Source organism: Hyperoodon ampullatus (genome assembly GCF_949752795.1).
Source record: "Hyperoodon ampullatus genome assembly, chromosome: X".
NCBI classification, from domain to species: domain Eukaryota; kingdom Metazoa; phylum Chordata; class Mammalia; order Artiodactyla; family Ziphiidae; genus Hyperoodon; species Hyperoodon ampullatus.
The window spans coordinates 99,477,410-99,492,065 of record NC_136913.1 but is presented as its reverse complement, the minus strand read 5'-3'; the positions used below and the strand labels follow the sequence as shown (position 1 = coordinate 99,492,065).

At 37.0% G+C, this 14,656-nt stretch overlaps 1 protein-coding gene and 1 pseudogene across 3 annotated transcripts in view; one reads left to right on the top strand and one right to left on the bottom strand.

Annotated features, from left to right (window-relative positions):
• HTR2C (5-hydroxytryptamine receptor 2C) overlaps positions 1–14,656 on the bottom strand; it is a gene marked incomplete at both ends in the record, with an annotated part of 129,857 nt that overhangs the window by 61,269 nt on the left and 53,932 nt on the right. The window lies entirely within an intron of this gene.
• Positions 12,309–14,403, top strand: LOC307069065 (mitogen-activated protein kinase 6-like; annotated as a pseudogene). The gene has a single exon. The product of its transcript is annotated as a mitogen-activated protein kinase 6-like (transcript).

The following is a 14,656-nucleotide window of genomic DNA, read 5'->3' as shown; positions in this document are numbered from 1 at the left end:
TGAAGAGTTTACAGTTGAAAACTTCCCTAACATGGGAAAGGAAATAAACACCCAAGTCGAGGAAGCATAGAGAGTCCCAGGCAGGATAAACCCAAAGAGAAATATGCCAAGACACAAGGTAATCAAATTGACAAAAATAAAGACAAAGAAAAATTATTAAAAGCAACAAGGGAAAAACGACAAATAACATATAAGGGAACTCCCATAAGGTTAACGCTGATTTCTCAGCAGAAATGCTGCAAGCCAGAAGGGAGTGGCACGATATATGTAAAGTTATGAAAAGGAAGCAACTACAACCAAGATTACTCTACCCAGCAAGGATCTCATTCAGGGTCAACAGAGAAATCAAAAGCTTTACAGACAAGCAAAAGCTAAGAGAATTCAGCACCACCAAACCAGCTCTCCAACAAATGCTAAAGGAGCTTCTATAAGTGGGAAACACAAGACAAGAAAAGGACTTACAAAAACAAACACAAAACAATTAAGAAAATGGTAATAGGAATATACATATTAATAATGACCTTAAATGTGAATAGATTAAATGCTCCAATCAAAAGACACAGCTTTGCTGAATGGATACAAAAACAAGGCCCTTATATATGCTGTCTACAAGAGGCCCACTTCAGACCTACGGACACATACAGACTGAAAGTGAGGGGATGGAAAAAGGTATTCCATGAAAATGGAAATCAAAAGAAAGCTGGAGTAGCAATACTCATATCAGACAAAACAGATTTTAAAATAAGGAATGTTACAAGAGTCAAGGAAGGACACTACATGAAGATCAAGAGATGGATCCAAGAAGAAAATATAGCAATTATAAATACATATGCACCCAGCATAGGAACACCAAAGTACATAAGGCAAATGCTAACAGCTATAAAAGAAGAAATTGACAGTAACACAATAATAGTGGGCAACTTTAACACCTCACTTACACCAATGGACAGATAATCCAGACAGAAAATTAATAAGGAAACACAAGCTTTATGACACAATAGACCAGATAGATTTAATTGATATTTGTAGGACATTCCATCCAAAAACAGCAGATTACACTTTCTTCTGAAGTGCACACAGAACATTCTCCAGCATAAATCACATCTTGGGTCACAAATCAGGCCTCAGTAAATTTAAGAAAATTGAAGTCATATCAAGCATCTTTTCTGACCACAATGCTATGAGATTAGAAATAAATTACAGGGAAAAAAAGTAAAAAAAACACACATGGAAGCTAAACAATACATTACTAAATATGCAAGAGATCACTGAAAAAATCAAAGATGAAACCAAAAAATACCTAGAGACAAATGACAATGAAAACATGATGATCCAAAACCTATGGGATGCAGCAAAAGCAGTTCTAAGAGGGAAGTTTATGGCAATAAAATCCTACCTCAAGAAACAAGAAAAATCTCAAATAAACAATCTAACCTTACACCAAAAGGAACTAGAGAAAGGAGAACAAACAAAACCCAAAATTAGTAGAAGGAAAGAAATCATAAAGATCAGAATAGAAATAAATGAAATAGAAACAAAGAAAACAATAGTAAAGATCAATAAAACTCAAAGCTGGTTCTTTGAGAAGATAAACAAAATTGATAAACTTTTAGCCAGACTCATCAAGAAAAAGAGGGAGAGGACTCAAAGTAGTAAAATTGGAAATGAAAAAGGAGAAGTTACAACGAGCACCGCAGAAATACAAAGCATCATAAGAGTCTACTACAAGCAACTCTATGCCAAAAAAATGGACAACCTGGAAGAAATGGACAAATTCTTAGAAAGGTATAACCTCTAAGACTGAAACAGGAAGAAATAGAAAATATGAACAGACCAATCACAAGTAATGAAACTGAAACTGTGATTAAAATCTCCCAACAAACAAAAGTCCAGGACCAGATGGCTTCACAGGTGAATTCTATCAAACATTTAGAGAAAAGCTAACACCCATCCTTCTCAAACTCTTCCAAAAAATTGTGGAGGAAGGAACACTCCCAAACTCATTCTATGGGGCCACCATCACCCTGATACCAAAACCAGACAAAGATACTACAAAAAAAGAAAATTACAGACCAATATCACTGATGAACATAGATGCAAAAATCCTCAACAAAATACTAGCAAACAGAATTCAAAAACACATTAAAAGGATCATACACCATGATCAAGTGGGATTTATCCCAGGGATGCAAGGATTCTTCAATATACGCAAATCAATCAATGTGATACACCATATTAACAAACTGAAGAATAAAAACAATATGATCATCTCAATAGATGCAGAAAAAGCTTTTGACAAAATTCAACACCCATTTATGATAAAAACTCTCCAGAAAGTGGGCATAGAGGGAAGCTTCATCAACATAATAAAGGCCATATATGACAAACCCACAGCAAACATCATTCTCAATGGTGAAAAATTGAAAGCATTTCCTCCAAGATCAGGAATAAGACAAGGATGTCCACTCTGGCCACTATTATTCAACATAGTTCTAGAAGTCCAAGCCATGGCAATCAGAGAAGAAAAAGAAATAAAAGGAATACAGATTGGAAAAGAAGAAATTAAACTGTCACTATTTACAGATGGTATGATACTATACATAGATAATCCTAAAGAGGCCACCAGAAAACTACTAGAGCTAATCAGTGAATCTGGTAATGTTGCAGGATACCAAATTAATGCACAGAAATCTCTTGCATCACTATACACTAGCAACGAAAGATCAGAAAGAGAAATTAAGGAAACAATCCCATTTACCATTGCAACAAAAAGAATAAAATACCTAGGAATAAACCTACCTAAGGAGGTAAAAGACCTGTACTCAGAAAACTATAAGACACTAATGAAAGAAATCAAATATGACACAAAGAGATGGAGAGATATACCATGTTCTTGGATTGGAAGAATCAATATTGTGAAAATGACTGTACTATCCAAAGTGCTCTACAGATTCAATGCAATCCCTATCAAATAACCAATGGCATTTTTTACAGAACTAGAACAAAAAAATCTTAAAATTTGTATGGAGACACAAAAGACCCTGAATAGCCAAAGCAATCTTGAGGGAAAAAAACAGAGCTGGCAGAATCAGACTTCCTGACTTTACAGTATACTACAAGTCTACAGTGATTAAGACAATATGGTACTGGCACAAAAACAGAAATATAGATCAATGGAACAGGATAGAAAGCCCAGAGATAAACCCACGCACCTATGGTCAACTAATGTATGACAAAGGAGGCAAGGATATGCAATGGAGAAAAGACAGTCTCTTCAGTAAGTGGTGCTGGGAAAATTGGACAGGTATATGTAAAGAATGAAATTAGCACACTCCCTAACACCATACACAAAAATAAACTCAAAATGGACTAGAGACCTAAATGTAAGACCAGACACTATAAAACTCTTAGAGGAAAACATAGGAAGAACACTCTTTGACGTAAATCACAGCAAGATCTTTTTTGACCCACCTCCTAGAGTAATGGAAATAAAAACAAAAATAAACAAATGGGACCTAATGAAACTTAAAAGCTTTTGCACAGCAAAGGAAACTATAAACAAGACAAAAAGACAATCCTCAGCTGCTGATGAGGGTGTGGAGAAAAGGGAACCCTCTTACACTGTTGGTGGGAATATAAATTGATACAGCCACTATAGAGAACAGTATGGAGGTTCCTTAAAAAACTAAAATAGAATTACCATATGACCCAACAATCCCACTACTGGGCATATACCCAGAGAAAACCATATATCAAAAAGACACCTGCACCCCAATGTTCACTGCAGCACTATTTACAGTAGCTAGGTCATGGAAATTACCTAAATGTCCATCAACAGAGGAATGCATAAAGAAGATGTGGGATGTATATACAATGGAATATTACTCAGCCATAAAAAGGAACAAAATAGTGCCATTTGCAGAGATGTGGATAGACCTAGAGACTGTCATACGGAATGAACTAAGTCAGAAAGAGAAAAACAAATGTCGTATAATATCGCTTATATGTGGAATCCAGAAAAATGGTACAGCGGAACTTATTTGCACAGCAGAAATAGAGACACAGATGTAGAGAAGAAACTTATGGATACCAAGGGGGGAAGGGGGGATGGGATGAATTGGGAGATTGGGACTGACATATATACACTACTATGAATAAAATAGATTACTAATGAGAACCTACTGTATAGCACAGGGAACTCAGTGCTCTGTGGTGACCTTAATGGGAAGGAAATCTAAAAAAGAGGGGATATATGTATACTTATAACTGATTCACTTTGCTGTACAGTAGAAACTAACACAACATTGTAAAGCAAATATACTCCAATAAAAATTAATAAAAAATGAAGTTTCCTGATTTAAAAGAAAAGAATAAGTGAGGAACAACAGAAATGGTAAACAATCTGGGAAAATATAATAATTATTTTTCTTTTCTTAAATCTTTAAAATATATGTGACTGTCAAAAAGAAAAATTATAAAATCATCTGAAGGTTCTCAATGTATATAAATGTACTCCATATTGCAATTAAAACAAACAGGGAGAGGGCCAAGGGAACTATATGGTTGTAAGTTTTTTATATTCACTTGAAGTGAATAAAGTACTAATTATAAGGAAATTTTGACAGATTACGTATGTATATTTCAATCTAAGAGGCAATCACTAAAAAATTGTACAGAGAAATATAGTAAAAATTCAACACATCAATAAAAATGGAATACTAAAATGAAATGCAGAACCCACCAAATAATTCAGAAATAGAAAAAAAGGAATGAAAAAGTGAAGGGATAAATAGAAAATAATAAAATAGCAGACATAATTACAAACAAATTAATAACTGCATTAAATGTAAATGGTATAAGGTATAATTTGTATCAATTTAAAGAGATAGCCATGTTGGATTAAAAAGAAGAAAAATAATACTATATGCTGTCTATAAGAAACCTACAAGTTTAAATACAATGTAGATAGATATATAGTAAGAGAATGGGAAAAGATAAACTATGCAAACACTAATCAAAGAATGCTGGAGGGCTTCCCTGGTGGTGCAGTGGTTGGGAGTCTGCCTGCTGGTGCAGGGGATACGGGTTCGAGCCCTGGTCCGGGAGGGTCCCACGTGCCGTGGAGCGGCTGGGCCCGTGAGCCACAGCTGCTGAGCCTGCGCGTCTGGAGCCTGTGCTCCGCAGCGGGAGAGGCCACGATGGTGAGAGGCCCGCGCACCGCGGTGAAGAGTGGCCCCCGCTTGCCGCAACTGGAGAGGGCCCTTGCGCAGAGGCGGGGACCCAGTACAGCAAGAATAGATGAATTAGTTAATGGACTCCTACCCCCAACATCTAAAAAAAAGAACTGTTGTGAAAATTAAAAAAAAAAAAAAAAAAGAATGCTGGAGTTGCTATATTAATATTAGACAAAATAATTTCAGACCAAAGAATATTACTAGGGATAACAGAAACCATTTTATGGTGATAAAAGTGTCAATTCCTCAAGGGAATATAACCATAGTGAACATTTATGCACCTAATAACAGAGATTCAAATTTCATGAAGCAAAAAAAAAAAAAAAAAAGAAAAGAAAACAAAAGTACAATCACTATATATATATATGTGTATATATATATGTGTATACATATATGTATATATATACACACACACACACACACACACACACATATATATATGTACAATGGACCATTGCTTCATCTTCAAAATAATGAAATTAAGATACATGCTACAACATGGAGGAACCTTGAAGATATTATTCTTAGTGGAATAAGCCAGACACAGAATGATGACTCCACTTATATAAGGTTTGTAAAATAGTCAAATTCACAGAGACAGAAAGTAGAATGGTAGTTACCAGGGGCTGGGGGAAGGGAGCAAGAGGAGTTATTGTTTAATGGGTACAGAGTTTCAGTTTGGAATGATAAATTCTGGAAATGGATAGTGGTAATGGCTTCACAACAGTGTGAATATACTTAATGTTACTGAACTGTGTGCTTAAAAATGGTTAAAATGATGACTTTTTTGATATGTATCTTTTACTAAAAAAAGGAAATAGCACTTTTCCAGCCACCTTAGAAGCCCTTCCATGTACTCTCACCCAATTGTAAACCCTTCTCCCCCCAAATTAACCACAGTCCTGACATTTACAGTAACCAGTAACTTAACATTTCTTTATAGCCCTATCAATAAAGTGTGCGTTCCCTAGGGGAAGAAAAGTACAATCACAATCATACTTTGAGATTTCAACATCTTTTCCTCAGTAATTAACATAACAAGTAGACAGAAAATTACCAATGATATGAAAGAACTGAACAGCACTAACAACAAACTACAACAAATTGGCATTTACAAAACACTCTACCTAACAATAGGAGTATACACATTCTTTTCAAGAGCTCATGGAAATTGATTGGGAAACAACACATCCTGAGCCATAAATTAAATCTTAAGGAATTCAAATAATTGATATCATACAATGTATATTCTCTGACCATAACAGAATTAACCTAAAAATCAGTAACAAAAAGATATCTTGAAAAAGTCAAAGCGTCTGGCAATTAACACAGGTCTACACAATCCATGTTTCAAAAAGGAAGATAAATTAACTTAGAAAATAATTTGAACTAAATGAAAATTAAAACATCAAAATTTGTGTGACAGTGTTAAAGTAGTACTCAGAGGGAAATTACTAACATTAATTGTTTATTTTATTTTATTTATTTATTTATTTATTTATTTATTGCTGTATGCGGGCCTCTCACTGTTGTGGCCTCTCCCGCTGGGGAGCACAGGCTCTGGAGGTGCAGGCTCAGCGGCCATGGCTCACGGGCCCAGCCGCTCTGCGGCATGTGGGATCTTCCCGGACCAGGGCACGAACCCGTGTCCCCTGCATCGGCAGGCGGACTCTCAACCACTGCGCCACCAGGGAAGCCCTAATTGTTTATTTTAGAAAAGAAAAAATATCTCAGATCCATGATCTAAGCTTCCATATTAAATGGACAAAAAAGGGTAAAAATTAAATCCAAAGTATCAGAAGAAAGGAGGTAATAAATACAAAAGCAGAAATCAATGAAATTGAGGAAAGACAATAACAGACAAAATTCAACGAAATGAAATGTTGGTTACTTGAAAAGATTGATAAAATTGATAAACTTCCAGACAGACTGAGGGAGAAAAATAAAACTAGAAGACACAAATTATCAATATCAGTGATGAAAGAAGGAATATCTCTATAGATCCATAGACAGGTATAAGGGAATTATAACTATAAACAATGGTTTGCCCATAAATTTTGTGGGATTTTGGGGTCCTTAGACATGAAATCACAAATTTCCTGAACCATGAACCGAGGCCAGAATTTCAGTGGAGAGTGTGCTGCTGAGAATAAAATAAAATAAAACAAAATAAAATAAAAAGGATACAAGAGCTCTGAATCTCCAAACCTGAGTCAGCCTTTTCCTTAGCCTAACATTGGCCCACTTGCACTCTTTGAAGACTGCCAAAACCAGGGCACTTTACTGGAAACTTAACCCAGATTTGAATGCATAGTGAATAAAGCCTTTTTAGAACTCCAAAGTCTTTTGAGATGGCCAGGTTAACGTGGAACCTAACTTAAAGTCTGGAAAACTCAATGGCATCCTAGGCTGTCACTCAGGTTGATGCTATTGACAGAATTGATTATCAGCAGCGTCTCCTATAGATCAGTAATTTTCATATACAGGTCCATAGTGAAATTTTCAGTCTATGGAGAAAATTGAGAAAGTAAGTATGACAGTGTATTTTTAATAAAGCTATATTTATTCCATTTAAATATATTTTATTTAATAAATAAATTAGTCCAATAAATATATGGACTTATTTTTATTCTGAGATTATCCTCCGTAGAGAATCCAGAAGTAGAAGAGTCTAGCCCATAAAATTCAGTAAAGCTGGATTTTGCTTTACTATTTTATTCCTTATCCCATGTTTTTGAAGGGCTCAGCCCTGTTCTTGACGTTTCCTATCACCTTGCCTTTGACAGAGTCTCCTGGTTATCATTGGATACTGCATCTTACATCAATTATTTCTTCTAAATGCTTTTGGGGAATGCCACTAACTTTCTCCCTTGGAATCACACCCACTCCCTTGCAACTTGATTCTTCCCCGATACTAGACTGTGTTTGCACCCACTTGAACTTCATTTAGAATTACTGGATCTTCTCTGGGCCACTGCACCCAAATCTCCTGCTTTTGAAGTTGAGACATTTAAAAAAGTATTACCTTGACACTCAGACCTGAAATTCTGGGCTGTTTTTTAGGCTATAACCTTTGCTTCTCTCTGCAGTAGGAATTAAATTCTCTCTCCCTCTATCTACTCTGTCTCTGAGCACCCTAAGTAAATATGTCCAACTACTAAACTCACCTACCTTGGTGTAGTGCTGAGAGGAGGAGGTGCAATTCTGGAGGCATTACCTGTTTGGCTAGTGGAGTTACTGGGAACTCTGCAGGTCCTTCATCTGGCTACTATTGTTCAATAATTTCCTACTGGCCCTGAGCTTACAGATCCACTCATACACTCACTGTCTCTTATGAGCCAAGGTCATAGAAAACAGTACTCTATCCTCTAATGAAGATTTGTCAGAATGCCTTTCTAGTGATGTAGCTCAGCATCTGTACTTCCTTGACACGTAGATTTTATGGTTCTTCAGTGAGGCAGAGTGGTGTTTCCGGTATATGTCCTGATGATGTGGGCAGTCTGGTATGTCTTGATGATGTGGGCGAGGAGATGGGACATCCTACATATGCAACCAGCCAGCCCCCTCTTAGTATAAAATAGGGATTTCCTGGCAGCACTATGCAGGATGTTCAACCTCCCCGCCCATGTGACTGTTAACTGCTGCATCATGAAGTTCCTTCCAGTTTCTGTCAAAGGGCTTGTCGCTTGATGTGTCTTTGTGTGAACCATTTCAGGGAGACCTCTTCCAAGTTGGTCTTCTGTTCCCGATGAACTGGCTGTGATTACTAATGGCCTACATGATCTAGAAGCCTGATAACTAATAACCCACCTCTTACTCAAACTTAAACCCCGTATCTCTAACAATATACTTTTCCATCAACTTAAATAAAAAGAGAAAATTCTTTTGACATGGATACCAAGATATATCATGGATTACAAACACTCTCCAGTTCCACTTCCAATTTTGTCGACCTTTACTAAATAAATACATAAACCTCTAAATTATATAAGCCACTCTAAATAATATAAACACAGACTTCTTATATTACAGTAGAGGCAATTCTATTGCTAGAAGAACCTAGTTGGACTGCATACATTTATCCCAGTTATCCCAAGTTATCCCAGTTGAAATTAACCATCTTATATGTATCACAAGTTATTTGCCAAAAACATAGGTCTAGAAGCATCATCCTGAGACTCGCTGCTCTGTGGCTATGCAGTCTGACTACCACATCCTGAAATAAATAAGAAACTTAGCTAGAGACAGATTCCGTCGGCCTCGTTCTTTCAGCTGAATAAATTTTGCATTATGTACTTTCCTATCTCAAGCCTCTCAGCTCTGAGAACTTTTCTACCTGTAAAAATTCGTGAACCTGAAGTTCCACTAGGACCAGACACCTGAAAGGCTCAATATGACGTATAATACCTTTTTGAATAACACCCTGGATTTGCTTTCCTGAAATAGTCCCACAACCCATCCACCTTGGAGCTTTCCTTATGATTTGCAATTGAGCTAGTTCCTTTCAAGTTGGCTTCAAGTCTTTCCCTATGGGAATATGGCAATGATTTCCATGTCTCTGTTTATATTTTCTCCATAGAATGGAAGACTCAGCAATTTTATGGATCTTGGGTGAGAAAGGTAGGAGGACAAAGAAGAAATGATGAGTGTTTTCCTGGTGCTTTCTACCTAACCAAGTATACATTAATGAAAAATTCTGCTATGTGTACTATGTGTCTCTACCCTAGCACAGTAGTGCGGGAAAAAGAAAAGATAGAGGTAAGAGAATAAGATATTATTGTGGCTTTAAATTTATGCCTCTAGATTTTTTGGTTTTGGTTTTGGCTTCATTTTAATACATTAAGCACACCCATAATCTGGTACTTTATATTCAAAAGAAAAAAAAGCATATTTGACTGTGTCATTTATGTAAGGTGATTGCTAACTCAACAGGAGAAAATATATTTAAAAAAAGTATCTGGTATTCATAATTTATCATGTCTTGATGATACTAGCAGGATTAAATTTTGGTAATTCTCCTAGGTACTTGAATGATAAATATGATGACCACGCCATCATTCTAATGTTCACTAAAGACCAAAGTAAACCTAAAATGCTCTTTTGAATAATGCTTTTTTATAATAATCCTTTAAATCTCTAATAACATATTCATAAATACTAAAATGCACATTTTATTAAAGATTAGTATTCTAGTAATGAATAACTTATCCCTGACTGAACAATTTATCATTTGAAATCTTTAGATCAATATTTCTAACTTTTTTGGTGGCTACTGGTTAATTTACTATTTGGGGGGATACATTTTCTACAATATATTTAAATTAAAGATATAGGACAAAACCTGTAAAATCAATTTACTTTTATCTTAAATTTATGTACTAATATTTACTAAAAATCTAGTCAAGTCTAAATTAATAGCTACTGATACTAGTGTCAACAACATGCTGCCAGGTATCAGGCAGATTTCTTTTTTTTTTTTTTTTTTTTTTTTTTTGCGTTACGTGGGCTTCTCACTGCTGTGGCCTCTCCCATTGCGGAGCACAGGCTCCTGGATGCGCAGGCTCAGCGGCCATGGCGCACGGACCCTGCCGCTCCGCGGCATGTGGGATCCTCCCAGACTGGGGCACGAACCCGCATCCCCTGCATCGGCAGGCGGACTCTCAACCACTGCGCCACCAGGGAAGCCCCAGGCAGATTTCTTAAAGCACTGAGTAGCAATCATGATTTTAGAACACTCAAAGTAGCTACGTCAAAGGCACCATCTACAGCCTTAATTAGAGCACCCTAGTAACTGCTGTTTGTGAATTTGTAACCCATACCCATATCTGCTTTCTCTAGTTAGTGATCCTTTTGATTACCTGCAGTAAATACCCAAGGCTTAAAAATATTCAATACATCTCCAAGTGAACTCCAGGTATTAACACTGAATGCCCCCATGACCTCTCTTCTTTTACATCATAGGTTGAAACCAGTACTTATTCACTGCCTTTCATATGCCCAATTTTCAAACATCCCCACATCCTAAGTTTGTAAAGCTTTTTGGTTTTTATTTATTCTCTGTTCAAACAGTTTACTCTGCAGAATAACGAGAATAGATTAAAAGTTACTGTGAAATTTTAATTAACAGAAAACGGAAACTCCTTCTAAAGCTTCTTAAAGGGGAAAAGAAAGCAATTTTGACATACAATTTCATAGCTAAAAACAAACTATATTTTACATATATATGACTTATAAAGTTGTGGTTTACAATTAGAATATTGCCATTTTAAAAATTTCCCTAAAACTTTCACAAATTTGCTTAAAAATAACACAAAACCGCGCCTCGGAGACGCCGCTGCTGCCAGCATAGCCGGAGACCTGAGCCGACACTGGGGGCTGTCTGTGGGCCCCGCACTCCCTCGATGAGTCGGAGAAGTCCCGTTGTATCAGAGTAAGATGGACGGTAGGTTTGATTGTGATTGCGGTGAGCTGGAGCCACCTGGTCACTAACAAAAGACATCTTGTTAACCAACCGCCCCCAGGGCTTCCTGTTGAAATATACAGCAACAAAGGAAGAAAAGAAGCAAAACGGAAATAGTGCTTGCCAGCACCTTAGAATGATGTTGCTCAGGACCAGTCCAACACTGAATGTATCTGCACTGCGTGGAGAATGTTCATAGAAGCCTGTTGTGTGCATATTTATTCACATTTTTGTTAAATGTTAAATCCTTCAGCACAGTAAATCTGAGTGCATAGTATGTCATTTCATTCCGTTTGAGTTTCTTGAATGTTTTCTTTAAATGTCTGCAGAGTTGCTGCCCCTTTCTTCACCTATGAGTACTGCAATCTTTTTAATTCTCAGTAGGAGTAGAGCTTTTTGAGCTTTAAATCTAAGGGGAACTCAACAGGCCTGGTTGGCATATGCAATTGAAACAACCTTGCTGTGGAAGCAAAATTATTATTTTTTTCTACCTTTTTGAAAGATCTTTCCTTTTGAGGCCAATTTTCTTCCTTATTTACACAAGTTCAACAATTTGAAAGGAAGAGGCAATAGTAAGGGTTTCAAAATGGCAGAGAAATTTAAAAGTCTCCTGAAATCTGGGCTCTAGTTATGTGGACTTAAAACCATTGGGTTGTGGAGGCAATGGCTTGCTTTTTTTCTGCTGTAGACAATGACTGTGACAAAAGAGTAGCCATCAAGAAAATTGTCCTTACTGATCCCCAGAGTGTCAAACGTGCTCTACGTGAAATCAAAATTCTTAGACTTGACCATGATAACATTGTGAAGGTGTTTGAAATTCTTGGTCCTAGTGGAAGCCCGTTAACAGATGATGTGAGCTCTCTTACCAAACTGAACAGTGTTTACATTGTCCAGGAGTACATGGAGGCAGACTTGGCTAATGTGCTGGAGCAGGGCCCATTACTGGAAGAGCATGCCAGGCTTTTCATGTATCAGCTGCTATGTGGGCTCAAATATATTCACTCAGCAAACGTACTACACAGAGATCTCAAACCAGCTAATCTTTTCATTAATACTGAAGACTTGGTGCTGAAGATAGATGACTTTGGTCTTGCACGGATCATGCATCCCCATTATTCCCATAAAGGTCATCTTTCTGAAGGACTGGTTCCTAAATGGTACAGATCCCCACCTCTTTTACTTTCTCCTAATACTTAAACTAAAGCCATTGACATGTGGGCTGCAGGCTGCATCTTTGCTGAAATGCTGCCTGGTAAAACCCTCTTTGCAGGTGCACATGAACTTGAACAGATGCAGCTGATTTTAGAGTCTATTCCTATTCTACATGAGGAAGATTGACAGGAGCTTCTCAGCATAATTCCAGTTTACATTAGAAATGACATGACTGAGCCACACAAACCCTTAACTCAGCTGCTCCCCGGAATCAGTCGAGAAGCACTGGATTTCCTGGAACAAATTTTGACATTTAGCCCCATGGATCGATTGACAGCAGAAGAAGTGCTTTCTCATCCTTACATGAGCATTTATTCTTTTCCAATGGATGAGCCAATTTCAAGTCATCCTTTTCATATTAAAGATGAAGTTGATGATATTTTGCTTATGGATGAAACTCATAGTCACATTTATAACTGGGAAAGGTACCATGATTGTCAATTTTCAGAGCATGATTAGCCTATACATAACAACTTTGATATTGATGAAATTCAGCTTGACCCAAGAGCTCTGTCCGATGTCACTGATGAAGAAGAAGTACAAGTTGATCTCGAAAATATTTGGATGGAGATAGTGAAAAGTATTTGGAGGATCCTGCTTTTGACACCAATTACTCTACTGAGCCTTGTTGGCAATACCCAGATCATCATGAAAACAAATATTGTGATCTGGAGTGTAGCCATACTGGTAACTACAAAATGAGGTCATCATCATACTTAGATAACTTAGTTTGGAGAGAGAGTGAAGTTAATCATTACTATGAACCCATGCTTATTGGAAAGAACAAAGCAAAGAAAAATCTGATAAGAAAGGCAAGTCAAAATGTGAAAGGAATGGATTGGTTAAAGTCCAATAGCATCACAGCAACTCGCTGAAAAAGAAAGGGAAAAGAATCAGGGATTTGATTTTGATTCCTTTATTGCAGGAACTATTCAACTTAGTTCACAACATGAGCCTACTGCTGTTGATGACAAATTAAATGACTTGAATAGCTCAGTGTCCCAACTAGAATTGAAAAGTTTGATATCAAAGTCAGTAAGCCGAGAAAAACAGGAATAAGGAATGGCCAATTTGGCTCAGTTAGAAGGCTTGTACCAGTCTTCTTGGGATAGCCAGTTTGTGGGTGATGGGGAGGACTATTTTCTCATAAGTCAGTTTTGTTGTGAGGTAAGGAAGGATGAGCAAATTGAAAGGGAAAACACTCACCCCAGTTACCTGGACAAGTTCTTTAGCAAGGAAGAAGATATTGAAATGCTAGAAACTGAGCCAGTAGAGGATGGGAAGCTTGGGGAGAGAGGAAGTGAGGAAGGATTTCTGAACAACAGTGGGGAGTTCCTCTTTAACAAGCAGCTTGAATCCATAGGCATCCCACAGTTTCACAGTTCAGCCAGGTCACCACTTAAGTCAATGCAGGCCACATTAACACCTCCTGCTATGAAATCTTCCCCTCAGATTTCTCATAAAACATACAGCAGCATTCTGAAACATCTGAACTAAAACACTCAGCAGACATTTCTTTTTGTATTCTTCATGAAATGTGTTTTGTCTTTGTTATTACTAGTGTTTAAGTCATTTTTTTACTTGAATCAGATGGTGTCATTTAGAAAGGATTACTTTTCTTGGTTTTTAAAATCCAGACTTTTTTTCTACATGTGAGATGGTTTTCATTTTAACTGGCATGTCATTTGCACACAAAAATAAAGAATAGAGCAAAATAATGCAATGTGGGAGGAGACAAAAGAAATGCACT